Below are 27,589 nucleotides of genomic sequence, written 5' to 3' on the forward strand. Positions count from 1 at the left end.
GAAGGTTTTTATTGTTATTTTTTCTTAATGAAGCTTACTTCTAATGGTCTAATTAGGTTTCTAAGTAGTATCCATGAACTTCTTCAGCTTTACATGGCCAATACTGCAAAGGAGACGAATAGAGATGCCTGTGCACCTGAATTAATTTCCATGTGTGTGACCCTATTTTTAATTACAGTAGGCCTCTTGAGAGCACTTAATAAACTACTGTTCAGTAATATGCTTTTAAGCACCTTGTGACTGTATTTTTTCCAAAGAGAACTTAGGAAATTGTGTACTTGAACTGAGAGAAGTTTGGAGGACTGTTGTCATTTTAATAATTGATAATGTTTTTGTCTGTGGTCTGCTTTGTCTCTCTCTCTCCATGTGCCTCCATTTTACAGAGATCTTCTGTTCTCTTCATCAAAGTTATGGCTTCTTTCAAAATATATTTAGTTTTGATTGCAAGGCAGAACACTTCAGACTACTATAGAACAATGTGTTTTTTTTTGTGATAGCTATTTACCATCTTTTAGTTAAATCATCAAACATACTATGCTACTCAACTGTATCATAGGAAAATACACCACATAGAAACAAGAAGCATACAGGGCTTCCTACATATCTCATCAGTGGATGTGAATAATAGCCTACCAGAATGGCTACTTTGTGAAATGTATTTTATTTTGAGTGTAGGACACTAGCCAAGCTCACCAGATTCAGTGCAGAGGTCATCATTTATCCAGCTCATAGACCATATAATCTGCAGATTTTGCTTCTTGACCTTATTTTGTAGAGCTGGTGAATAATACATACAGCTTCTTAGATTTACAGATACAAAGAGAGGGTGTCTAATTGTCTTTTTTCTTTTGCATGATTGATAACCTTCCATTAGTTGAGCTGATTTTCAGTTTGTTTTGGGACCAATATTAGCAAATGTAACTCATCTCACAGTCAGTTCTGGCATGAGTATGGGCAGCCTGATTAATTTAACTTTCTTGTTGATCTTCTGACCATGCAGTGAAAAAATCAGGAACAGTGTGTGATGTTATTACAGTCATCACAGGCCCAAGATGCCTAATCCTTTTGCAGTTTCCAGATAGCTTTTATTTTGCACAGCTGCGGATTTTTTGAAGCTGTTCCAGTATGTTTAGGGACTGAGAAACCAGAGGAAGGAGTTCCCTTCTGTCTCAAATTGTGCCCTTTTGCCAAGATATTGTGAGAAAATTAGTCTTCCTTGTTTACTAGGCAATTAAATAGAATGTATTGGCACTCAGTGTTCAAACATATCTAGAGTGGTGCAAATTTATCAGAATTTAGGATTACTATTTACCATAGAAGTTTTGGAATATGAAGCAAAATGTAGACAAAATCCCTCCTTATATTTTATTCCTGAAAGATAAATCCCCTGGGAAATCAAGTTTTATAAAAAGCTGTCAGTAGCGAAGAATTCTTCTTTTTACCAGATGATTAAACACACTAGTCTTTCAGAGAATAGGTTGCCATAAAGTCTGTTACTTACCTGCATATTCTTGTTTGGTTTTTGGTTGGTTTATTTTTGTTGTTATTACTAGTATTAATCTTAAACATGTAAGGATTTCTTTAGTACTTATGGCATGGTTTAATAAAAGTTTAGTGATGTAAAGGAGCTGGTTGCAAAGATGTTCTTGGCACATAAGCCCCCCTAGAAACTCATTTACTTACAGAATCAAATGCTAAGTAAAATAAACAGCTTGGCTTTCTACTCATGTTTTATAGCCACCTTAAGGGAAAGGTGGGGAGGAGGGCTATGTTGCCATGTGGGTTTAATTCATGAACTTCCACTTGAAGTGCTCAAAGGCAATACAGTAGTTGAGCCAACTTTTCCTGCTAAATCACAAAAGAAGGTTGTTTTTTTCCCCAAAATACAGGGGATCAACTGCAGCTGCAAAGAGGAAATTTAGAATTATCATCATACCAGTATCAGAAGGTCCTTTATATTTATAGCTTCATAAAAGTTCACAGCTAGAATATTTGCTGCCAACTCATAAAAAAAACTAATGAAAATATCTGCAGTTTTTTTCACGGACAGTGGCTTCTTAATTCTTTAAATCCTGATGAATTCTTGTATTCAAAACACTTGCAAAAGAGTAGAGTGAAGGACTTCTTGTGCTTTCTTAGAGTAGGTCACACTTAAACTTGTTACAGGACAAACTGCTGCAGTTTTACATGGGTAATATTGCCACATTCCGAATGTACCTGTTAACACCAAGAGAAATGTTTGATGGTATTCAATGTAAAAGAAGTTTTAACAGTGTTCTGCTTCTGTAAAGGGAAATTTCTGTATTGTTTGGATAAACTTTAGAATGCGATTTGGAATCGTGACAGTGACTATTGCTTCAACATTAAAAACAACTGTAAGCAGTTAGTTTCTTTCAGATTAGTAGTAGTATTCAGTGATGAAAACCTAGTTTACTGTACTTCGAAGGATGTTGTGACTCAATAATTCACAAGTTCTGAGCTTTTGTGAATAAAAGCAGAAAGATTTTTATTTACATTCCTAAAACTATGAAAATGTATCTATTTTTCTCTCCACCTGCTGTGGAAAAAAAGTTTCCAAAAGAAAAGCTGATGACAGTGATGAATTAGGTGAATATTTCTCAGATCTCAGGATAGTATGAATTTGGATGACTCTTTCAGTTATTGATCATCTCCCCTTCTTCTGGATATTGTCATGAGTTTAACATCAAGGCTGCTCTGAAATTGTCACTTCTAGAAGATTATTCTGTTCCTTCTTCCTTGCAACCTGATCTAGTTGAAAAGATTTTCTACCAGGGAAACATGTTGCTTGAAGTTTCATGAGTTATCTTAGTACACATTTTTTAAAAATTAAACTTGGAAATATCTGTGAAAACTTACAGATAGAAATGTTCTGGTTTATAATTGTCATTTGGTGCCATCAGAATAGAGAAGGCGTATTTCACAAACAGAATGTTTCCTGTTGTATTACTGCAGAAGGATTTACCTCTCTGAAAGAGGAGCTTCCATAGTCAGAGGAACTAAACCAAAGTCATAGCATCATTCTAATTTTGTATTTCAACATATAGCTATGACTCCTTTTAAAAAGTAAAATTTCTGAGCTGTGATTTGCTTAAGCATGGCACTTGTAACTAGGAGAAAATCACAATGAATTCTAAAGCTCTGTAAAGAGCAATATCTTTCATGAACTGTGCTGAGTGAGTGGGAAGTGTTTAAGGAGAGGGTAAACTCCATTATTTTCACCATGCTGGCTCTTCGGCTTTTTTGAGCTTGTGAACAAGTATCTATGTACTTGTGAAAACTTACTGGTTTTTTTCTGCTAAGGAGTAATAGTGCAGTGAAACACAATCTCTTCCATAGTTGTGAGACACACACCTAACAGAGCTGAGCTATTCCCATTCTGGCTGTCCTCTCAACCCAAACCATTTTATCATTTTGCATGTGGTGTGCCTCAAGCTGTGAAGCTATTTGTTGAACTAGGCCATGTTGCTTCTTGAGAGGAAGATAAATGTTCCATATTATCCTTAATTTCCATATAATTGTTTTAATCTTTGTTTTATAATAAATGTATAAAAATGCCCTGCAGCTACCTCTTTGTTTGGCATTGTAGGTATCTCATTTAGAGTTTGAGCAGGATGGAAATGTTCAAGTCTGCTTTTTTTTCCACTCACCTGAATGGTTCACAAAACACTCCAAAAATAATCAGCTGTTCGCACTGCAAAACTATACCTCTGCATGTGAAATTTGCGAGGCTGCATTTCCCATCCATCTCATTTTGGATATGTTTAGCAAAACAGATTAGGACTACCAACAGCTTTGACTGGAGAGACATGCTCCAACAAACTCCACAGAACATTTGGCTGTCTCTGGGTGATCATCTGTTCTAAGCTAAAATGAAATGGCAGGAGTAAAGTGTAAGAAGGAACATCATATCTGAGCCTTAGCAGTTTTGTCTTGCATTTTGACTGCATGTTTATTCAAAAAATGTGAACAAGCAGTCTTAGCACATTGTCATTTTCTTTACCTGAAGTTCTGGTGGGGTCAAGATTTATGGGAAATGACACAGGAGTCCTGTATGGATTCTTTCAGTTAGGCACTCTACATAGATGTTTTATGCCCAGTTAATGGCAACCTGTCTCACTTAGATTCTGGTGGCCAGCTGTCCTCAGCCTTCACTATATGACTCCTTAATTCCTATTTACATTTTCAGCTGTCTTTGGGGATGGTTACATCCAGATGCAGTTCCATCCATACACCTGAACTTTGCTCACACAGGCTACAGGTGGGATTCCCTTGAGACTTCACAGCCACGTGGATTCTTCCACAGCAGCCAGGTAGTTAGTGAATTAGCAGAGCATATATCAGTAACTGGAAGAAGGTCCCAGAGTTTTCCTGTTTATTTATGCAGAAGTTACAGTGGTGACAATCTATCTGAAGCACAACAAAGCATCATAATCTCATTGCAAAACATCTGTGGGATGCCATAAAAAGCCTAGAGATAGTGTAGTATTATGCAGTAGCTTTCCATAAAGGTACTCTTGTTTGGTTTTGATGCGGAGTTGTAGAGTTGCTGAAATTAGTGGAGTGAAAGGCTTTTCGTGCCTGTCTAACAGAAGAGAAATATGAAAGCTTCAAATAGCTCTTTTATAAGCTGTTTTCAAGCCTGAAATAGAGCCTAGTCTTGAGGGGACGGGAAACAAGCATCCTGATTCCATCAGATGTTAATGTTTAGTTCTGTGGTCCCTTTAATAACAAGCCCAGTGAAAAAAAGGGAAAGTTGAATGAATACATTTTTTGACATTTTGTTTATTAGTATTTTATCTGGGCTAGTAGTAAATGAATAGACTTGTCAGCAGAAATCTCTTGGTGAAACAAATAAAGAATCTTAATAGGCAGAGAGAACAGAACTAACAGTGAATTGCTCACAAAGAGCTCTAATTTATTGGTTTCCTTTTCATGAAGATTCTGTTCTGGATTCTGGCTTTGCCAGAAGAAACAGCTGAATGACTACATGAATTCTCAGAAGAAACTGCTGTGGGAAAGGGGAGGACTTGAGGAAAAGTATTGCTATCAACACTTTCTTCAAAATATTTCATACTACACAGTAAAAAGTTTTCTTATTTGTTGGTTTCAGTGAACTGGCCAAAGCTGCATTTGTGCAAATACTATGATGCCCAATTCATCTCGTCAGTGATGGGCTGCAGTAAAGGAGCAAGTGAGAACTTCTCTGGGTCACTGCTGCAGAAACTGTGCAGAGCCCTGTGTCCCTATGCTGCTCTATGGGGCTGCTTCTGACTTACTGCACAAATCCATTCCGCTGTTCTCTGGGCCAGGAGAGTTACCGGGAGGCATGGCACTGCTTTGCTTCCTCTTTCCCTCCTAGCCTGGTCAAGCTGATCCCTCAGATAAGGGAAGAAGCTGAAAGTGCCAGGCTTAAAAATATGAGGTTCTTTTGGAGTATGCTCAGTGGACGTTTGCAGTGAACATATGCAAAGTTGGACACTTGTTTACTGTTGACTGCACAGCCAGTAACACAAATGTGGAGCACACAATAGAACATGTCTGTCTAATCAGTAGAAATGTGTTGTCTCCTTCACATTCCCCTTTCTGCAGGTACAGGTAGAGACTGTATCTGTGGGACTATTCAACAAGCTGTTATTATCGAGATTGTCTCAATGAGAATTTTTGCCAAGATTACTAAAACTTTCCTGACCCAACCCATTCAGCCTTCAGTTTATGTAGGTAATAACAGAGAAAGTGCTAGTTTAAAATAATAATAATAATAATTCCTGAGTGACCTCATAGGGTAGTTTCATCTTCTTACTTATTTCCTTGTCTTGGATGGAACAGCACAGAATGTGATGATGCATCTTTAAAAGTGTTTGAAGTCAAGATGGAAAGAGGTGGAAGTGAAGTAGAATAGGACAGGCCAGGTAATTCTATGGAAGCAAATTTTCTTGGAATTGAATTTCCTTTTCCATTGTTACACCCTGAACCTTTACTGCTGAAAGTGACTTTGTCAGCACCCAATTCCAAAGTAGACTCCTCAAAAAATCAAAGAAGAGAAAAATGCGGAAATATGGCTGTCTAGAAGTTAAAATACTTTGAATTCAGTACTTCATTGGTATTTTTAGTATTTTATTCTATTGCAAATACTCCTGGCTTTCTGATGGAATGAAGAACAAAGAACAGGTTAAATAATGTAAAAAGATTGAGGGGGGAGGGTGGAACTGGTTCGATTATGTACACTAATTGCAAGTTGTTTGTTTTTTTTTTTTTTCCCTTCTCTAACTATGTTTTTAAGATGAATTCCTTCTATAAATCCACTATGGTAACTTCTGTTACAATAAAATTTTGTTAAATTTTTTATGCTACTAGAGATACGACCTTAGAAAACTAAACTGTGGTGGCAACTCAGGAAAGACAATTTCTTCTGCCTTTCACTTTTTTTGTCTTAAGACTGACAGAAGAGCAACAAGACTTCAAGAATGTTGTGTAACAAGGCTGTAGCTTTACATAATGTTCCAAGGAACTATCAGACAATAATTCATCCAGCACAGATCATCCATCCTATCATAATCCACTTTGCCAAGGGCCTCTGTCAGCTCTCTACCTCATTAACCAGGCACAGCACCTTTGTGGAGATTTCACTGCTCTCTCCTCATGCAAAGCAGAGGGGATTGACTCCTCACTGTTCAAGGGATTCAGAGCTTCAGCCTCTTCTTCAACTCCTTTTAGTAGATGCTTTCCCTATGCAATTTCGATTCTGACTTTCTAAATGGACAAGAAGCTGTTCCAAGAAATTCTCTACAAACAAGAATTTGCTGAATTGCAACCCTTCCTTCCTCTTTCAGGAGGAGAAAAGAAAAAGAATGTCTGTCACATGCACTCACCATGAAGGTGTTTCTCTTCTCAGGTCTGCGGAGACTGTGCTGAGGGTTCTAAAGTACAGAACCTATTGAAATTGGAGATATGAGGCAAGGATTGTAAGTTCTTTTGAGTTATTTTATTTGGAAGTAGGAGAGTGGGAGCTAAGAATGGGAAAGGGAAAAAAGGCTTAGCATATACTAGGTCAGGATTTCTTCATGCTCTTCTCTGTTAGAGCATACAAAGAGAACACTGTTAGTGCTGGTATCTCATAGTCTCTGGCAGCTTCAAAATTGGAACTGCCTCAGCTCAGACAAAGCTTTTCCATTTCTTGGGCTCCCAGAATGGATTGTAACCTTCTACAAGACTTTGCATACCGCTTTGAAAGCTGGATATCTTTCAAGACAGTTGTTGTTATTGTTTTTGTTGGCTATCTTCTCATGGCAGTAGTTTTAATAAAGTTTAATATTAGGATAATATTGTTTATCCACATTAACATCAAATTACTTTCATATTTCTGAATGAATATGAAACAGTTCCTCTCAATAAATTCATCTCTATAGTATAATTAAAAATAGACTTTTATACCAACTCTCACGTGTATTTCTCAGTTTCTTCTGTCTGAAGGAAAAGAAAAATGTGAATGAAGTATTCAAATCTTTTTTTCCTACCTGGACACTTCTTTTGGTGTGGAAATATATCAAATTCAAGAATTTGCTTTCCCAGACTACTTTTCATAATGTTTTATCAGATGGTCTTAATTTTCTGAATGGCATTATCTTTTCAAGCTGACATTAGTCTGGGTTGCAATTTTGCACACTCAAGATTGAAGAGCATAGCTTAGCAGTCTTTCTGCTTGTATATGACATTGTTTTTCGTTTCTCTATGAACCTAAGAAACAAGTTGTTACAGATTTACTTGGCCCTTCAGGTGTCTTTGCTCTCCTTTGTTTTTTGTTTTTTTTTCAACCAGAAAAGATTTCACTGCTGTGTTCTAAAATACACTGAGATATAAGCAAGCGCTGTTTTCTACGCGTATTGGATATATATGTATATATATGTATATATATATGTATACATATTTCTTGCAGGCATATAATGTAGCTTTCTTCAAGGAGAAAGGTATGACTTTAATTTAAACTGCAGTAGATGAGACATGGACAGATTATCATTAGGAATGGGTGAGGGGTGAAGGCTTTTGACTCAAGTAGACTGCCAGCAATGTGCTGTTTTCCTTTAAATTACCCAGCCAAAAGAGGCTGCATTGGAAGAGATGCTGAGGTGAATGTCTATGGAAGAGCTGTGAAAGTCAATGGCTTGGTATTTGAAAGTTATTGAGTTAGCAGTACTTCCTACTGGAATGCAAATGGCTGGCAGGCTGTTTTCACATTTCTGTTCTGTTTTTCTTGTCCTTAATCTAACCACAACTAATTGAATGAAAACCTAGACAGAAGTGAAGCAGTCTAGTTTCATCACTGTACATATGCAGACTTGTTGAAGCACATCCAAGTCATGATGCTGTCTGTCCCTTCCGTTTTTACTGCTGACATTGCTTTTGTCAATAATCAATGCCTCTCCACAGGAGAGCCTCTTCAGGTCACTGTTTGCACCTGTGACATGCTCAGATGCTGTTTTCTCAGCTTTCCCCAAACCACCTGTAAAGCTGATGGGTTCTCCTTTCAGATTTTGAGCAGCCTGAGGCAATAATTATAACGCAACAAATAGAAAAGCGCAATTGCTTTTTTAAATGTATCAGTAACATTCTGTGTCAGAAAATGCTATTGCTTGACTCCCTGCACATAGGTTTAATTGTTGCAACCCTTGGCACAAAGTCAGGGGGCCCTGATTTGCCCTGCAATCTGCAGCTTGGTATGTTTCACTAGCCCTGGGCTGGAAGGTCCTTGCTGATGCTTGCTCTGGGTGATGCTGAGTGTGGTGTGACCCTATGGCCTGATCTAACTGCCTGCAATTTTACTGTGCGGATCATGTGCTCTTTTTTGATACATATCTTCTACATCACACTGTATTGTAGAATGAAAGCCAATCCATATCTTTGCCTAGCTAAGCCATGCTGAATCTTGCCACCTACTGCCCATCTCAGTGGTAGACCCAGGAAGCACCTTTACATGGAACTGTGGTCAGCAGAGTAGAGCTTTGGCAGCTCAGTGTAACGATGCTGCAGAGGAAAACCTGCCAAATCTGGTGTTCTTCCTTGCCCTGAGGAGTCTAAATCTGTGAATAGGCACTTACACAGTGAATAAGAAGTGGAAAGATGCCCTAATTTCTTAATTCTTCTATATGAATGATGTAGGTCACAAGGAAAATCTTTTTTATGACCTACAATATTGGGATTGTATCTATTTCAGAGCTCATTAAGTTCTGATAACTAAGGTGGTTTAATGACATGCTGTACTGTGTGTGATTTTTTTCTTGCAGTGTGTTTAACATAATGATGTTTTACACATGTAATTCAAATAATAAATACTGGAAGCAAATTAACTTTTTTCTTTTCAAGCAAAGAGCTGGTGACTATTGCAGTTTTAAAAGCAACTTTAAAGTAATTTTAAATTGTTCCTCTCTTTTGTCTGTAATACTTTCTCTCTAAAATCATACAAATCATAACTTAAAAATGCATTACTATTTTATATCCCTAACTTTATACTATGAAGCTTTCAGTTCATTGTCGATGAGTCGTTTAAGTGAGGTTTTCTTACCGTGATACTCAGAATGGTGCAATAGTTAGTGTGACTGAAGATTTCAGTAGGAACTACTGTACAACATAAGGTGGTGTTCTTAATGCCCTTCTACTAAAGACAGTGATGAAATAATTTATGCCCGTACCAACTCCAGCAAGGAGACGTGAAATTAAAGAGAACTGTAAAACACAAAAACTCCAGACCTGTATGTGATTATTATATTAAAAGAAAGTGAACTATATTGCTCAATTAGAGAGTTTCTCATTTCTAAAGTAATGTTTGCCATGTTTCTCTACCTTCTTTATTTTTACATGTGAGATACTGGGTGTGGAGTGAAGCATGGAGTAGTGCTCTGGTCTTTCATCTCTGGAGAGAAAAGGATTTATAAATTGGATAAAGGTCACTCAAGAATATTAGTTTAGTTGGTGATGTAGTACAACTTCTTCTCTAGATCATGCATCCACCGTGCAAATGGCAGAAGTATGGTAATAGGCTGTGGTCTGTCAGTTTAATGAGATATCGAGGGGGATCAGAAGGATCGAGAGGTTTTTACTATCTACTGCAATGCTTTTAAAAAATCTCTCGGAAAAAGAGAGATGCTTTAATTATAGTCCTGAAAGACAATTGTGGCTTATTCTGCAGAGCTTTGTTCTGAGGTGAGATCCATAGTCAGCGCAGTTTCACATTCTCTAGATGCAGAAGTTTTGTTCAGCACATTCCAGATTATTTGCACCCCAGGTAAAGCCTGCTATCTGGGTACTCCCATGGTCACCAACAGACAAGCTCTGTGGACAGCACTAGAAAATAGGAAAGCTAAAGGTAGAAGTGCGTGGGTTTACAGGTGCTTTGTGTTCATCTGCTAGGGGGCAGATAGACATGGTCTTTTTTGTTGCTGGTATTATCCACAGGGCTATTCCTCACCCCAGTAACTAATATATTTTGTATCTTCTCAGATCATCCAGCAGGTTTGCAACATCTGTAAAAATACTCATTGTTTGAAGTTTCACTGAGAGTAATTCTGAGAAAATATTCTTGGTTTTAGGTCCAATGAAAATTGATTTTTCAGAGTCTGAAAAGCATTAGCACATTCTGGTAATGACTTAGATCATGTAGGATTTTTTTTATTTCCCTGGCTATTTGAGTTTAAGAATTAAAGTGAATATTTTATTTCAGTGGGAAGCATTCCTCCATCCATGTTTCCTGATTGCTCAGTTGGTGAACACTTCTGTCACTGAGCACTGAACTGTGTTGCCATAACCTTACATACAAGGACCTAGGAGCTACAAATCTTCATCTCATTTTTCCTAAGACTTCTCTATGAGAGTTGTTCTCTTTTCTCACAAAACAGCTGCAGGCACAAAGAGATCTGAGTGCTTTATCAGCACCATAACTATTCCTTGAGAAGGCTTCCTACATCTTGAAGTCTAAAGCTATGGAAAATAAATCCATATTTCGAATATCAATTTTTCTTTTAACCTATTTGTAAATGATTTATTGTAGTGGAAAGTCAGATGATGATAAGATAACACTGTTTAGAGGTCATTAAAGAGTTTTCAAGAAGTTTCTACAAAGGTACTGTTCTTATATTGTCAGTATGATAAGAAAACAAAGAATTTATGTCAAAGTTTGCAAAATGTGTTTGTCTGATAAACAGTCTGCTCAGGGGACATCAATCATACTTCCTTCCCGGAGTATATTGTATTTTTCATGAAGTGAACTTTAGTGACTCTGCACATTCATGTGTCTGATATAGCGGCATCTTAAGCAGCATCTCCTCTGTTGTGGTGGCTGTAATGCAACACACAGCGTGGTGCCTCCAGTTGTGCCTGGCCCTAATAACCAGAAGCTTTTGCTTCTGCAGAATACAATAATCATCTGTATTTCTTTCGCCAGGTGAGAAGGTGATTAATATGGTCTCCTTTCCTGGGCCTCACTGTTGTTTCTTCTCTTGAAGGAACGACGTTTCTGTAACATAAAAATTCATTGTGAAGATGGTGAGAAGGCAGTTACAGTATGGAGCTGCTTTATAGAATGCTCTTCCAAAGAGGCATCTGCAGTATCATCATGAAGCATATTTGGCTTAAAAACAACAGAAATTCAGACTCTATGATCTACATTCTCACTGTTTTTCTTAACATGCCTTTCATCTTATTACTGTATAAATCACTTCTCAATTGCCTTGAGCTGAAACAATACATCTGAGCTTGGGTTAAAAGCCTGTAAGTGCTTCTTTACTTCAACAAAGTGAAACCAGGTTACATTAATAGAAGTATTAATTAATTTGCCCTCATTTATTCAGTAGTATTAGCATTATTGAAAAGCCTTTACTGATTTCAAGTATGGTTAAAGTGTGTGCAGCTTTAGTGACAGCTTTATCTGTAACACCTAGTGATGTGTCAGATAGCATAGAAAATTATTGTCCAATTTAGAAACCTGAGACATCACTGGGAAATGCTGTGGGGTGCATTATAATGAAAATACCAATCCACATTAGCTATGGTTGCCATAAGCAAAAATCTTAAAATCATGGCCAAACCTACCTAAAGATCATGTAATAAACTCACATTCCTAATTCTATTAGGGATGTGCCAAGTTAAGCACTTTGCTGGCCTTTGGACAGATTTATAGCTTGATTTCTGCAGAATTAGTGTTGACTGACAAGAGGACATTGTTTTATAGGATGCTATTTAAATAAAAACCTGCAGGGTATTTCTGTAATGTTGTCACTTCAAGTCCGAACTGGAAAAAAGAAATGTGTATTAAGGAGGAATCTTCATTAGCTTTCATGAGTTTAATATAAGGCTGTCAAAAGCTTCCTTATAAGGTAAGACATTGTAATGCACAGGGACAAGCCTCATCTTTGTTCCAGGTTTCAGTATGAAAGCAATCTGTTGGATGTATTTAAAACTGGGGGGGGGGAGGGAAATTCCTATTCCCTTTTACTTGACAGAGTCATGTGTAAAGAAGAGTGTGATACTCTTTCTTTGTGGATATCAGAGTGGCAACTGGTAATAGCCACTTTACTTTATAACTTTTTATGCATATGTCACTTGTTCCTGGCAATTTGCATCAGCTTGTATTTATTCATTGGCTAGCCCGGGCCAACAAACATGCTGACATTTTAGATGTAAATTGTATTAGAGAACTGTCCTTCCTTTAAGAGAATTGTTTTTGGTGGAATGGTCTTTCCCCTTAGTACATAAACAAAAAGAAAGGGGAAACAAGATGTATATTTTCCAGAATTAAGATCAGACTGTAACTGTCATGACTCATGGCAAAATATTGACCTAAAATATTGACCCTTTAGTCATCTTATGCCTTGTACTCAGTATTTTTTAATGGAAATGATCCTAGTCTCCATGTGGCAAGACACCTGTATTACTAGAAATTAATTGCTAATTGTCTTACCAATGTCACTAACCTTTATTGCTCAGCTGACCATTTCTAAAAGGAAAGGAACTGAGAAACCTGCCTCACTGAAAGGTAGAAGGAATGGACATATCTGAGGCATTCTGTAATGCTTCAAAACCATCATTTAACCAGTAGAAAGTGTTATACTTTATTACGGTAATGTGATGAAGTGTGTAAAGTGAGTACAATTAAGATATAGATCTTCTTTTTTTAATAATAATAATAATAAATTAGGAAAAAAAAACCACCAAAAATGGTGGAAAGAAAAAGCTTCACTAGAGAGAATGACAAAAGGCAGTTATAACTTATCAAGAATATGTAGTCACATATGAAAGATTACACAATAGCTTTACTTTAGGGAAAGAGATACTGTACATACGGATAAAAATATGTAAATCAAATATTGGAAATATGCCAATCAGCCAATCATTCCTAGCGGAGCCACCAATGCAGTGATTTTCAGCAATGTCTCACTGATTTTCCTAAGCTTTTCAGCAGCTATAACATACTGTCACCCCATCAGCTGCTCAAGCCAACAAAAGTAAGGTGGGAGACTGAAATAATGAGAATTCAGCAACAAAATCAGGATGCGTGTTCTGATGAGTAGAATTGCAGCTAAGGAACAACTAATGTCAATGTAGTTTAAACTCATGAGAAAAACTTAGTGGACTGTGCCTCCTGTTTAAATGACTGTTTAATATTACAAAGTTTCCCATCACATGTTATTTAATCATCATTGTGTATTATTTAAAAACTTAATCACCATGTATGGTATTTCAACAAGATAGTTCAGTTAAGAGGTTCTACTTGGAAGATGATGAATGCAATAACATTAGAGACCTTATTTCTCAAAACATCAATATATACACTAGGGCACATGTGGTTGCTCCAAGGCTGCTCATTGATGGCACTGTTCTGATGTTACATCAGAATTACAAGGTTGATATCAAATGCATCTAAACATCTCCTTATTGGTGTAATATTTACTGCAGCTGATAATATAACTAAGTTAAAAACCTACTTAAATTGTTTGTATTGCTAACGTTCTTCATAAACAATAAATTTGCTTTTATCAATATTTGAACTAGAAAAAGTAATGGAGTAAGAGCATAGACTATTATTTTCTTTTAGGGGGGAGGGATGAAGTGGTGGTTCTATTTGTACTTGAGTTCAACTTGGTTCAATTTCCTAAAAAAGTTAATGCCAAAGAAATGCAATGTCAAGTATAATTTAAATATCAAACAACCCTACTTTTGAGGGCAGCAATTAATGGACAAGGTGTTATCTGTTTGATCTGTGAGTCCTAATCCTTCTCCTAGTTCAATCAAAGGTAAACTTTAATTGGGAGCAGCATTGCATGCCAATGTAAATATTTTCTTATCTTCTAATAATATGTATGTCAGGAGGCCTGTCTAAATATGTGGTCAAGAATAAGTCTGACCTTTGTGAGACAGCACTGGGTGTATTCATTGGTTTTGATGTTGGAAGGATCATAGACTTATGCATACCAGTTTTGTGTTGGTGGAGAAGCCACTACCTCCATCTGTACATTATGGGATAGTATGTGCTTCTTTGTTTGCATGCCAGCTAATGTATTCCATTGGCAAAGGTACTTCACCCCTCAGGTTTGTAGCTGCCAATTCTGCTCTAATTAATAAGCATTAAACTAAACTCCCAGCCTCACAAATCCTTCCCTGACAGCTTCACACCCTATTAAATTCTAACTTTCATGTACTTTAAAAATAATTCTTTCCACAATGCAATACTTTCTTTTTGGATGTAGATGTTTAAACTAAAACATTTAAAAAATTATTATACTTTAAACATAGTCATGTGTGCCTGTGTAACTTAAACTTGCACATATAGCTGGGTACTTGCCATACAATTATTCTTTTCTGCATCTTACATGCATATTGTATCTACACTGATTGTAAAATATTGACCTCTCTGTATTTATGTTCCACTATGTATGTAAAACTTCTTTAATGTTTAGAAAGCTGTATCTCTACTGTCAAGTGTGAAATAGTTAACGTGATACTACACACCAAAGTTTGGACCGTAAAGCACGATTAGAAGCTGTGTGATGATCAGATCCAAGCTCTGTTGGACCGCAAGTCAGACTTTCCATTGAGTTCAGGAGAAGCTGGAGCAGGCTAAGGGAAAGAGAAAGGAGATAGGTAGGGATCAAGGATGAGAAGGAGAGCGCTCCTCCAAAATTCTGCAGGATTGCTCTGAGAGCAGTTCAGAGCACTTGCTGTTAAATATCACCAAACTCCAAGAGATTCCAGAAAATCAATATAAATCGCATTTTGGACCATAGACTTCCATATGGGTTCAGAGGCTGCCAGATCAAGAAAAATGTGTGGGAATCAGGTTCTGGGACCACAGTACTGTTGTGTGTGCTATTTCTGCTTTTAGCCAGGTCTCTGGGTTAAAACACATCAACACCCATCTCTCTTTTATGCTGATCCTACTTTGACAGGAGAACTAGAGCACGGCCAAGTCCAGAATATCCCATAGTCTGGTAGTTAGCCCACTGCCATGGGAGGGGAACAGCAGGAAGCCTCCCATTTATCATCCAACTGGTTTAATGACTGGAATTTTGTGATGAAGGTCAAACTGGCAGATATTTATTCTGCTCTTGGGTTGAAGATTGCCCTTGGAAAAAAGATGGTCTTTTATAGTCCTGGGTGGACAGACAAACTTGCTTTCCAAGTATAACCTGCTCTCAGCTGTCTGGCCCTCTGTGGCAGGTTGAGCAACGTGCCAGGCTGCCATGTGCTTGTGGGGAACTGGGTGAGTACCTGGCCTGAGTCACTGGGGTATATGGGGCTTCCCAGGCCTCTCCCTAAACCACGTGGAGAGAGGCTGAGGTGTAGTGCTCAAATACTAGGGCTTGTTCTCCTGGTGCCTAGTATGTAGGCACTGCAAAGTCTAAGTTAGGTACTGATGTGTCTGATTGTGGCTCTAAGTAGTCTGAAACACCAGAGGTAACTAGCTGGAGGCTTTGTTAGACAGAGGTCAAATTGTGAGACCCCTGTCTTGTGCAAGATAATTTCAGCCCATCGTTTTGGATTTACTTGCTCTCAAACTTGGGTATGTATCAGTTCTGACTGTATTATTCTCAAGGTCTAGACTAAAATCCTGAATGCAAATTGCCAGTCCTCTTGCAAAAGAAAGTAATAAAGTCTTGGTTTTTATCCATGTTTTATTTCTAAAGGACACTTCTGATCTTTGTCACTCTGTTTTTTGTAGTTGTGGTTTGGAATTTGGATTCAAACTTCAATTCTTTTTCAATAAACATACTGTCAGCTAGCCTTCCTTGCACATATCTTGGAGTGCTTTTGTTTTCCTAACAGGTATATGGCCTAGCTTTGCACAATCTATTAGCTCCCTCACTTCTTTCATCTGTCTTATTATATTTGCTTATTTTTTTCCTGCAGTCTGAAGAGTCTCTTGTACAAGTGATGTCATCTCTAATTCTATTTTTCATTTGTATCAGGGATCTTGCTAACCACTTTTTAAATAAAAATACAACATGATACTAATATGCTAAGGAGCTCCACGGAAAACCATATAATTTCAAAATGATACTGATTTTGTTTATATGCAACATAATCTTTTACAGTTCTTAGTCTTTATTTGAAGCATTGCAAAGTGGATTTTTATGAAAGGTATTATAAAGGACTCCTTGTTTCTTCATAACAGATTTGAACATTAACTGATCAGAGTTCAGATAAATAGTCTTTACTCTCCATTAAAATATTAAAAAGCCTTTGGTAGAGAGCTGGCATAAAGATCCTTCATTCTTGTTTAATGAACACTTGTTGGCAAGTATAACACTTTAATAGCTTTGCAGAATGAATTTTGTGTGAGCATCCTCCATTTCCCTGTCAGACACTTGTCCAGGTGCTGGGAATTTATTGGGGGAAGCATATTTTTACTCATTAGTTCCGTATTTGATTACAGAACAGTAAAATATGAACCACCGAGTCTCTGAGGCATAGCTGTGTACATTGAGATTAGTAATTGCATGTCATCGTGTTTTCCATTGGAATTTATATGGACAGATAGGATAGGTACTTCTTAAGTAGGTTTAAAAGCAAAGCAAATTTGTATTTAATCTTTTTTTGCAGGCATATTTTCCCTAATGGAGTAAAGGTTAGACTAGATGATACATTTTCAATATGGTTTTAATTTATTTTTTTCTGTTTTCTTCTCTTTTGAAGTATAAGATTTCTTTCCAACAGACTAAAATAAATACATTGTAGCTAAAAAACATTGGCTCTGTATGTGCTAATATAAACAGAAGTAAAGAATTGTGTTTTTGTCAGCCCTGAATGTTTGAATATATACTTACACATGATATGTAGACAACATTTTTATTTTTAACTATCTTTTTATGCTGTAGATATGAATGAAAATCATGTAGCACCTCTAAGGACAAATTTTATTTGAACTGAGTAAAAGAATGTTATTTTTTAATATCTTTAGTATGTTTGTTCTTCAAGAACAGCTAAAACTCCATCTAAAATTTTGCATGTTAAGAAAACGTATCAAAACAAAAAGAAAACTGATAAAATAAGTTAATATATTGGAAAGTAAACTTCTTTTGGATCAAACTAAAGGGTTAAATAATGCCAAACATGCCGTGCCCTCCTGTATAAAAGTGCTCATAAATGCATTTTCCAAAACTGAATCTAATGAGGTACTTAATAGTCACAAAACTGGCACATTTGATAATTAATGTTCCTTACTGAATTTTTGCTGATGCAGGATAGCCTTAAATAGAGAAAAATGTTAACTCAACATATACTTGAACCATCAGCTGTTTTGGGAACTTCCTATTTGTTGATGTGAAATACCTGTGAATGATAGCCCAGCGAGGGACCTTCACTACCACTCTTCCATCTTAGTGTGAGAACCTAAATGACAAGAGTTTGTTATATTGAGCATACATATCTGCGCATATCATGCAGTACTGTAGTTGTGTTTAATGGGGAGTCAATTAGTGCACCTCACTGGCAAATACAGAAATATTTCCATTACCATCTGCACTCAGCTGGACTCCCCCCAGCACTGCAAGTTACAGATGTGTACTGCATGCACCCAAACAAAAGTTATGGAGTATGCTGGTGCCATGCCACAGCACCAGCAGTTCTGCAGCAAGAAGCCAGCCTCTTAGAGATTGCTACAGCAGCTTCCTCACCCTGCCTTGGCCCATTGCTAGCACCTTGTGCTTGTTTGATGAAAGTAGTTAAAGGACAGTAAGAATAAGACGTATGTAATTTCTGTGGAAGTGGAGACGTCTACATGTATGCGTGTCTATTTAAAACTGAGACTGAGAAGACCATATCATAACAATGTGTGCAAAAGGCAATAAAAATAGGTAAGATATTTGAGAAATAGGTGTTGAAAATGGGTAGTAAATACTTTTTCTTTAATCACAATCCTGTTCAACAGCTGTAGTGGCAAGCTGGTTTTTTGCAGATAAATTGCCTCTGATTTCATAGTACGCATATTGAACATACTGTGTGTTACAGAGCTGAGATTTAGAGGATTTTGAGGAAGACAGAAATATTGATGGGCAATTGGAGCCACACAGGGAGCACAGAGGAGGAATCAGGGTAGCAAAAGAAGGCTTAACAAGGATTGCAGAGGCTCTGGAGAAGCTGAAAGTGGATAAAAATGGGACAAATGGGGGTAGAAAGGATCAAAATGCCAGGGAAAAGGAAAAGAAAGGATTGGGAGACAGGATCAGCCCAATTTTGTACTAGCTGATGCAAGGTCAGAGGAGCAGGAAATAAGGAGAGCTGGATGAGGTATTTGGATCCTCCATATGTGAAAGAGAGAGTGAAAGAGAAGCAGTGAAAGAATGGGAGCCACATGGGAAAAACAAATATTAGGGCTGCATGAGAAATACAACAGAATTAGGGTAGAAGGACGGCTGAGTGAGGATCAGGAAAGAATTACATGAAGAAGTATCAGGAAAGCCAGGAGTAGGTCAGCAAAGCCTATGGAGATTTGGTTAGAGTGGCCAGAGCAGCAGCATGGTGTGTCATGTTAGCCTATTGCTCAAATACCACAATTAGTTCAAAAGCCCCTACTGGACATTTTTAAGGGTGGAAAGTACCAAGAATATGGGGGTATGTTATTCAGCAAATTTGATTTATTAGCAGAAGTAAAGCTCTTACCTAATTCATCTCCAGTGAGGATTTGGTTTGTTGGATGCTGTCTTGACTGTAACTTCAGAATTAAGCAGTGATTTCTCAGGATGGCTGCAGTTGTAAGACATGACATAAGAATTTTAGGCAACTTGCCATCTGAACATCCCAACATCTGGAGGCATATGCCAGAGCCTCGCCATTATTTTAACAATTTATCTAAAAAATAATTTGAAGTAGTGAAGCAGACATATCTCCTTTATGTAGATCTTTACATATATGAATTTTACTTGAAGAACAATTATTTTTGATAAATACTTGCTATGGTATTGCTATATCCCAACTTCTACCTGTCTTGGCTTCTATACAGGTTTTGCCACTAAGCTGCAGTGGTGGCTTCTGGGAGAATGTTCAGTTGGTGTGGAGCAGCTAATTCTGGCAGATACCATCACTTGCCACTGCTGTTGTTGTAGGTTTGTCAGTCCTCACCGCTCAGAGCCTTTTTGAGAGGAATGCTCTCTGAGAACGTGCATTCTTATTTTGTCCTATTCATCTCCACTTGAAACCAAACTGAATGGCATTAATTATCACTTCAGGTAGTAAATCAGTTTCTCATTTGTGAAAGGAATGCTTCGTCTCGAGTCTCTTTTTTGTTTGTACAGCCAGAGGGCAATTACAGATGGTATTGAACTCATAAGAATCATTTTAGTATTGCTCTAGCACGAAGTATATTATAAATGGATAACCTTATTTTCCTAAAAAAAAAAACCATGAATAACTATGGTTTTAAAAAAATGATTCTCCTCTGCTCTCCTCCTCCACTCTAAAAGCATGTATTGAGACTCCCACTTTAAAGTCAAGGCAATGTGCTGATTGACTGTACTGACGTAATTGTGTTAATGACAAAACACTGAGAGTACATTGTTAGATATGTCGCTTATCATCACTATTTATTTGGCTCTGTTCTGCCAAGCTTGAGCTGTACTTCTTACACATTGTGGTTTCAGTCAGTCACTTAAACTGCATCACTGTTGAAATAACATTTTTTACAAGTCTTTTAGCTGCAGTTCAAGAGAAGAAATTCTTCCTGAGCATCATTAGGCAGGATTCATAGTTTGTCCTCACTGAAAGGCTCAAAGTTTGAGCACTTAGAAGATGAATTCTTTGATCAGTAAAATGATTAGTGAAGCTTCTTTCTTTTCTCCTCTCTCCTCTTCTTTTATACGTGGATCCGTTTTCCTCTCAAGTTAATGCCAGTAATGCATTTTAATCTCCAAAATATTTCTCAATATTCACAAATGAGCTCCTGCAGGAACCATCTCAAACTTTTGAAGTGTTCTGTTGTTTAATGGAAAAGCATGCAATGGGAAATGGAGATGTTCTTATGCTATATGACTTCTATGAGTCACTGTGATTTTGGCTTGTATTTGCTTTTAAATTGTGTTTCACCCTGTGGTTGTGGATCTCCTTGTGGTCCTTCAGAGGATGTTGAACTACGTTCACAAACAAATAGCAGTGTCTAAGAAATACTTTGCTCATGGGAGGTATTAAAAAAAAGTTTAAGCTTGCTATCATTCTTCTCTAGTTCATACTGCTGTAAGAGGAATATTATCATTACAAAGGTGAGCAGCAGATAAAACATGAATAATTAGAACTCTTAAACAGTTTATACTTTGGGAAGGCCTCCATCCCTGAATGAGTTGCAATTATGCTGCATTTTGTGGCAACATGCTGTCTGACTAGTGCTAAATAAGAGGCATGAAGCCCTTTCAGACATCCAGACAAATTCAGCAATGAAGTGGTTTACTTTGCATGCACTCGTTTTGTTTGTTATTTCTGAGCCAAAATAGCAGATGCAAAAGTTTATATTCTGTGAATCTGGGAGTTTGGATTCAGACTTGCAGCTGCTGAAACCTTAGATTAACGCTGCTTGTTGACAAGCAGACATCTTCATTATAGGGTCAAATAGCTATAAATTATCTGCAAAACATTATAGGTCACTGCTATCATAACTGAGAGGAAAAAATTTCCATTTATGGAAAGACATATAGCAGTCAAAGTTCAGAGAAGCTGTCACTGACTGTGAACTATCCAGTTATGATGCATCTGTATTTGGATTCACAGTCTAACTTGCAACATTGATTAAAAACTCACTGTATTCCACTTACATGAAATAGTAGCAGTCTTGCTTTACTATTTTTGTGGAACACTTCGACTTTGTGGGCACTAACAATCTTGTCAAGTTGTTCTTCAGAATTGCTAGAGGAATGAATCAGTCTAGATATATTCTCGTTTTGGAATTGCATAAGGGAATTATAAGACTATATATGCCTTCTTCATCTTTATAAAAATAGTCATACCAAGTATAGGTATATATTCATGTGTGTGCTCGTTCTTGGGATATTTGCTATTTTGCCAAATAAGCTACTTCTTATGGCCTGTGACACTGTAGAGTTTTGAAAGGCTACTGTAGTATCTCCTTTGCTGTTGTTTCGAGTAGATGTTAGCTTTCATTACAACGCTAAAATCCTGGTTTGAGCTTAGGTGGACAAAGAGAAGGGTTGTTGCAGCCAGTTAAAGAAGTACATGTTAGCTGCAAAGTTCAAAATGAAATTTGATTTAGTCCAAAATATCAGATGCACTGACTGTGCAGTGCGTGTTTCAGATACTAATTTCAAAATACACTGCAGCCTCCAATTGCGTAGAAAAGAAAAAGATTTAAAAGATCAGGAATTTGCATTATCTGATTTTTGGGAGAGTGAAATGTATCTCCTTGTTTTGTATATGATGTATATTGGGCTCTGTACACTAATTTTCAGATATATTTTAAAAATATATATTTTAACATGTAGCCTTGAAGCAGCCTGTTAACGTAGTGTAAATGAGATGCAACTGTTTCCCTAAAGAGAGCCATACTGGTGGCCCTTCTGGCTTGCTTACTGCCTTTGGAGAAAATGTAGGCTTTGGTCCTGAAAGTGGGAGTGCCCACCTCAATGCATTTGCATAGTTCCACTGAAGTCTGTGGGTCACTGATGATCATAAAATTAAGTCTCAGATAAGAGATTCCGATGCTAGAGACTCAGATGTAGAAAAAGTGCTCTATGAGCAGATTCTCATTTTTGATTTTTCATTAAATCATCCTGTGTGATTTCAGCTTGTTCACAAAACCTAATTCTGTATTTTCTCCTCATTTAAATGTATGCTTTTGCTTTTGTTTGCTTAAAAGATGGAAGCTCTTTAAACCTTAGTAGTTATTTACTTTGGGTTGAATGTCCCTCATGCGAGAACCAGATATGTATTTTTCTATTGGAAAAAAAAAGAATTAATTTCTCAGTTTTGGACTAAGGGTTCATGTCAAAGATGAAAGAAAAAAATAATTATTTGTAAGCCATATTAAACGTTGGCCATTAAAAAGGAAATTGGAACACGTCATCTCTAAATATCTTGAGAGAGAGAGAGAAACGGAGGGAGGGAGTGGAAAAGCACATTCCTTGAAGTAACTAGAAAGAGTCTCCTGGTGAAATGGAGGCATCCTGGGGATCACCGACTTTAATTAAGTAGAAATGATCAAGGCACCAGGGTACTTCTGGGGGATTAATGACTGACTGGGAGACTTGATGGCCTCAGGCAAAGCTGTAGGCCATTAACCCCAGCCAATCCTTAGTTTTTCAGGAAATGCCCTGTGCCAAGGTCATTTTTGCAAGTATAGCTAGAGATGAATCTCTTTTTAGTCATGGAGTCCATGATTGTGGAATTGTTTTTCTTCATGCCTTTTTAATAACTGACTTATGATATATGTGGATATTTTCATTAGATTGGCATGGCTTTAGTGAGAAAATGGTTTGATACTGTTCTGGTCCCAATTTTATGAAGATTAGAATGTGAACAGCCCACTTGCATATTAGACAAATGATCATCAAGGGATTAATCAATACCACAAAAGCATGAGGATGTTCAGGACTGTTTGATTGTTAAATTTAGTCTCAAGAATAAAACAACAGGCTTTATTAAAAGTTATACCCAAGATTGTTTTTGCTAATTTGCATGGATGATCTGGGCTTCTGGCATCATGTGGCAAAGTCTCAGAAGTTGTATGGTTTTTCAGTTTCCTCTCAACATTTGTTTCTCCCTGAGTCTAGGAAATTCTGGGATGTTTCAAAACTGTGCCTCTCCAGAAAAATTTCTTTCACTTAGGAGGAGGTGCAACTAAGCAACATGTTTTCTCTGCTATTTGCCTTCTCTTCACAGTTCCCATAGGATCCTCCATACCCAATAGCTACTTTAGTAGTCAAGGGCTTTCCATCCTAGCTGCCTGACCCATGAAGAGAGATGTGAAAGAAAAACATTGCTGGGGATTAAAATGAAGCTTAGAAAAGCAAGATAGCATTAGTGTCTTCCTCGCACAGAATCCCACCACACTGATGAAAATGCATTAGATATTATAAAATATTTGGACATTGTTGCAGCTGTAAGAAAACAGGGTTTCTAGAAAATATGGCCACTGCTGCAGGATTCCCAGACTCCAGTGTCTTTATCTCATTTTAACATGGGCAGATTCTAACTGAGCTGGGGACTTTAAGGTTGTAGTGTCCTGGGAGGCAAGCCAGCAAGCCAACCAGACCCACAGTTCCCCTCCTCTGTTTACTGGAAAAGCATCTTAGAAACAACTGCTAAAAATAGAACTGTTGATTAAAATAATTTAAACTAAAAGGCTTTTAAGCAATAGATCAAGCTCTTTAGCTTTATGAGCTAAAGGTAATTAGAAGCTGTCCACTTAATACTCTTGACACAGAATGCTGTTCCAGCCATGTATAATTTTTTGCTTATCTATGGAGGTTAGGAGCAAGGAATATACCCTGGGTATAGTTCAAGCAATTCTGCTTCAGCCACCGTTCCTAGTGCATCTTATCTTGAATAGCTCATGCTGAAATCAATTCATAATATTTTGCTTTTATGCTTAGAGACATTATCACCTACAAAACATGCCTTCATAGTTACTTGGAGAATTCTAGCCAGCCTTCTGTACAATGTGCATTTGTCCTCGCTCAGAAAGCAGCTTACCTGGAGTGGAGCCAGTAGGGCCAGCTCAGAGGAAGCTGCACAGAGGGGATAGACATATGCCCTGGACCTGCCCAGAGCACCCTGCATCAACGCATCTCCTGAGCTTGTCTCACCTTAACAGACTTGTTCCCTTTTGACATTTAGATACCAGCCTGATAGACTGCTATTTGTCTCCTATGCTCTGTCAGGCCTTCTACATATACATCTATCTACGTATTTAAAATATTGTGAATGCTTCCATAAGAACGAGCCTTTTTCTGGTGACTACTACAGAAAGATCCGATATAATGATGGCAGGCCACAAGGCCTAATAGTTTAGTTATTTTATAAATTAATGATGACTTCTATGACTGTTTAAAATTCAAGTCTTTCTGTTTAATTGGTTATATACATGATGAACTTAGAATGAATTACTATGTGTTGCTACTGGTAGGAAAGGAAGAATGATGAGCACTCTTACCATGCCTGCCATTCTTCTGATTTAGAAGAGTAGAAAGGGAATCCTAGACCCTTTTTCATCTGTTTCTGAAAGAGACGCAGCAAGTGCCTATGTGCTTCTAAGACTGATATCCAAGCCTTTGAGTGAGTTTTCTTGCTGTTTGTCTGGATATCCTATAAGGATGCTTCCTGCATTCTGTCACCTGCTTCCATGTCAGGTGAGCAGGATGATACCATTTCCACACCAAAGCTATGGAAGGCAAAGACAAGGTTTTCTCATTTAGAGAATTATTGTATTATTATGTATGAATAGATGCTTCCACTGCATTCAAGGGGTGGAACTATGTTTTGAAGAAAACAAATAGTTGGAGAAAATAGCGTGCTGGAAAAGTTCTGTTGTGTGCACCCCTTCAGTTCACTTGCCTTTAATCGAGATGAAAATCCGGAGACCAAAAATGGCAGCATCCTATGTTAGCAGCACCTCTATATACAATACTTCTTAAAAGGAAAAGTGAAGAATAACTTCTCCACTAGAAACTGTAGGGGGAATTTTAGGTATGCAGGATTCAATTACAAGGTCTGGAATTTGACCAGGTCATTGTGATTAATTTAACACCTGTATTCGTGTTAAAATTACTATGGATTTTTTTAATGGTCAGAAGTGGTTAGGACTTTGGCTTTTTATTTCACGTACCAGAAGTAAATGCAAAATACCAAGAAAGGCAGCTCTGATATTTGATTTTTATTTGATATTTGATTTTCTTTATCAATGACATAGATGATGGCATCGAGTGCACCCTCAGCAAGTTTGCAGACAGCACCAAGCTGAGCGGTGTAGTCAATACATTGGAGGGAAGGGAAGTCATCCAGAGAGACCTAGACAGGCTGGAGAAGTGGGTCCATGTTGAACCTAATGAGGTTCAAAAAGTTATGAACCTCATGATGTTCAACAAGGCCAAGTGCAAGGTATTGTACTTGGGCTGGGGCAATCCCAGGTGTTTATACAGACTGGACAAAGAACCCCTTGAGAGAGCAGCCCTGTGGAGAAGGACTTGGGGGTCCTGGTGGGTGAGAAGATGGGCATGAGCCAGCAGTGTGCACTTGCAGCCTGGAAGGCCAACCTCTTGGGCTGCATTAAAAAAGGAGTGGCCAGTAGGGAGAGGGAGGTTATTTTCCCCCTCTACTCGGCTCTTGTGAGGTCCCATCTGGAGTGCTGCATCCAGGCCTGGGGCACCCAGTACGGGAAGGACGTGGAGCTCTTGGAGCGGGTCCAGAGGAGGGTCACTAAGATGATCAGAGGGCTAGAGCATCTCTCCTATGAAGAAAGGTTGAGGGAACTGGGCTTATTTAGCTTGGAAAAGAGAAGGCTCTGGGGAGACCTCATTGTGGCCTATGATTTCTATTCAGCCAGCCATTCATGTGGAATTAGCATATAAACAGCTTAGATAACAAAGTATATTTTTTGACCAGAATTTCTTTTTTTTTTTTAAATGAAATAGAAGATTTGTGCTTTTGTATATGTGTGTACATTTATACTTGTGGCAACAGTATAACTTATGGGTGTACAAATATAACTTGTGGCAGCCTATGGTTGTAGACGTTATGTAATAGAGGCAGTGATTCTGTGAATAGTTAGTACTTCTGTAACTGTTGTTCCCCAATACGTTTAGCAAATCTAGTTGTAGTAATGTGTCTGTTCTGGTTTTCTGAATAGCAATGTGTTCAAAATAACCCATGTCTCAGGGTCACCTTATTTTGATGTACTCTAAAGTAGTTACCACATCTTGGCATCAATAATATTTTCTTTATGTATTTCTGATTGATTAAGTTCATTAAAACAAGCATAGTTTAGAGTTTCTCCATAACTAGCATCAATGAAAATGAATCTCTTTGGATTATAGAAGCAGAAAACCAATGAATGCTATAGAAATGGAGTTTTCTCCTCATAGGTCAATTGACTTTCACGTTCCCAGGCAGACTGACTCTCAACTGCACAACTGACATTCAAAATCCCACAGCTAAGTTTTATGGAATCAAAACTCTGACATAGCAAGCAACATTTGAGCTTGAAGTGGATACTGAGGATCAGAGTTCATTTAAGAGATGCATACATTAATCACCTGTACCACATCCTCACTTTTGCAGCATCTTTTTGAAAGAAGCATCATCAGAAATGCTCTGAAGCATACTTTACAATTTAGAGCAGAAAGCATTCCTTCTTAATATTCCAATGAGATTTGGTAGCTTAACCAGAGATGTAGTACAAAAGCATTTATGGTTCATGTTATATTAATACTGTGGCCTGATTATCAAAAACCATTACTCTCAGTTATCTTGCACAAGCTGAACAGAGCTGCCATAAGTCAGACATACTGCCTGGATGCAGTATGCTCTATGTTTATGATAAAAGTGTTTTAAATGTAAGAGAGAATTCATAAAATTATTTTTTCTTTAACAATTGGATTTACTATATGCACTCAGAACTGCTCTTCTTTGTGCAAGGGAAAAGCTTAAAGAAGCTAAACGCTCAAAATGTCAGCGACCTTTCCCGACTGTTTCCTAATGGACAGTTTTACTCCTGGTCAGACATAAGGGTCTGAATTTTGAAGCAGATGCACTGTTTACTTCACCCTTGGCAGAGGCACAATAAGCTGCTTGCTTTTGTTCTCTGTTTTGTTTTGTTTTCTCTTTTAGTGATGTGTGCCTCATGGCTCTTTTTTTATTATAATGATACTGTATTATATACCACAGCATTTCCCTATGGAGTAAAATCATTGTTCCAAAGTTCTTTGTGGAGATGCATGCATTTAGGGTTTTTGGTGTTTTTTTTTTTTTCCAGCACTGATTACATTTGTTGTAACCTCTAATAGTAATGCTATTGTGGTTGACTTTTTAATTTAGTGTTCCCTTACTGTCATACTTTGATGAGGTTTGTTTGTATTTGTAGAATGAGAGT

The 27,589-nt window shown here is 37.6% G+C and overlaps 1 long non-coding RNA gene across 2 annotated transcripts in view; it reads left to right on the forward strand.

The window, feature by feature from the left end:
• LOC116216988 overlaps positions 1-27,589 on the forward strand; it is a 152,234-nt gene that overhangs the window by 105,471 nt on the left and 19,174 nt on the right. Inside the window, exon 7 of one of the 2 annotated variants that reach the window (XR_004160793.1) lies at positions 5,132-7,298. The exons of the other annotated variant lie outside the window; for it this stretch is intronic. This is a non-coding gene — a long non-coding RNA (uncharacterized LOC116216988). Of the gene's footprint in view, positions 1-5,131; positions 7,299-27,589 lie in introns of those variants that run through there. 2 annotated transcript variants of the gene reach the window in all.

Source organism: Meleagris gallopavo, chromosome 10, assembly GCF_000146605.3.
Source record: "Meleagris gallopavo isolate NT-WF06-2002-E0010 breed Aviagen turkey brand Nicholas breeding stock chromosome 10, Turkey_5.1, whole genome shotgun sequence".
NCBI lineage: Eukaryota > Metazoa > Chordata > Aves > Galliformes > Phasianidae > Meleagris > Meleagris gallopavo.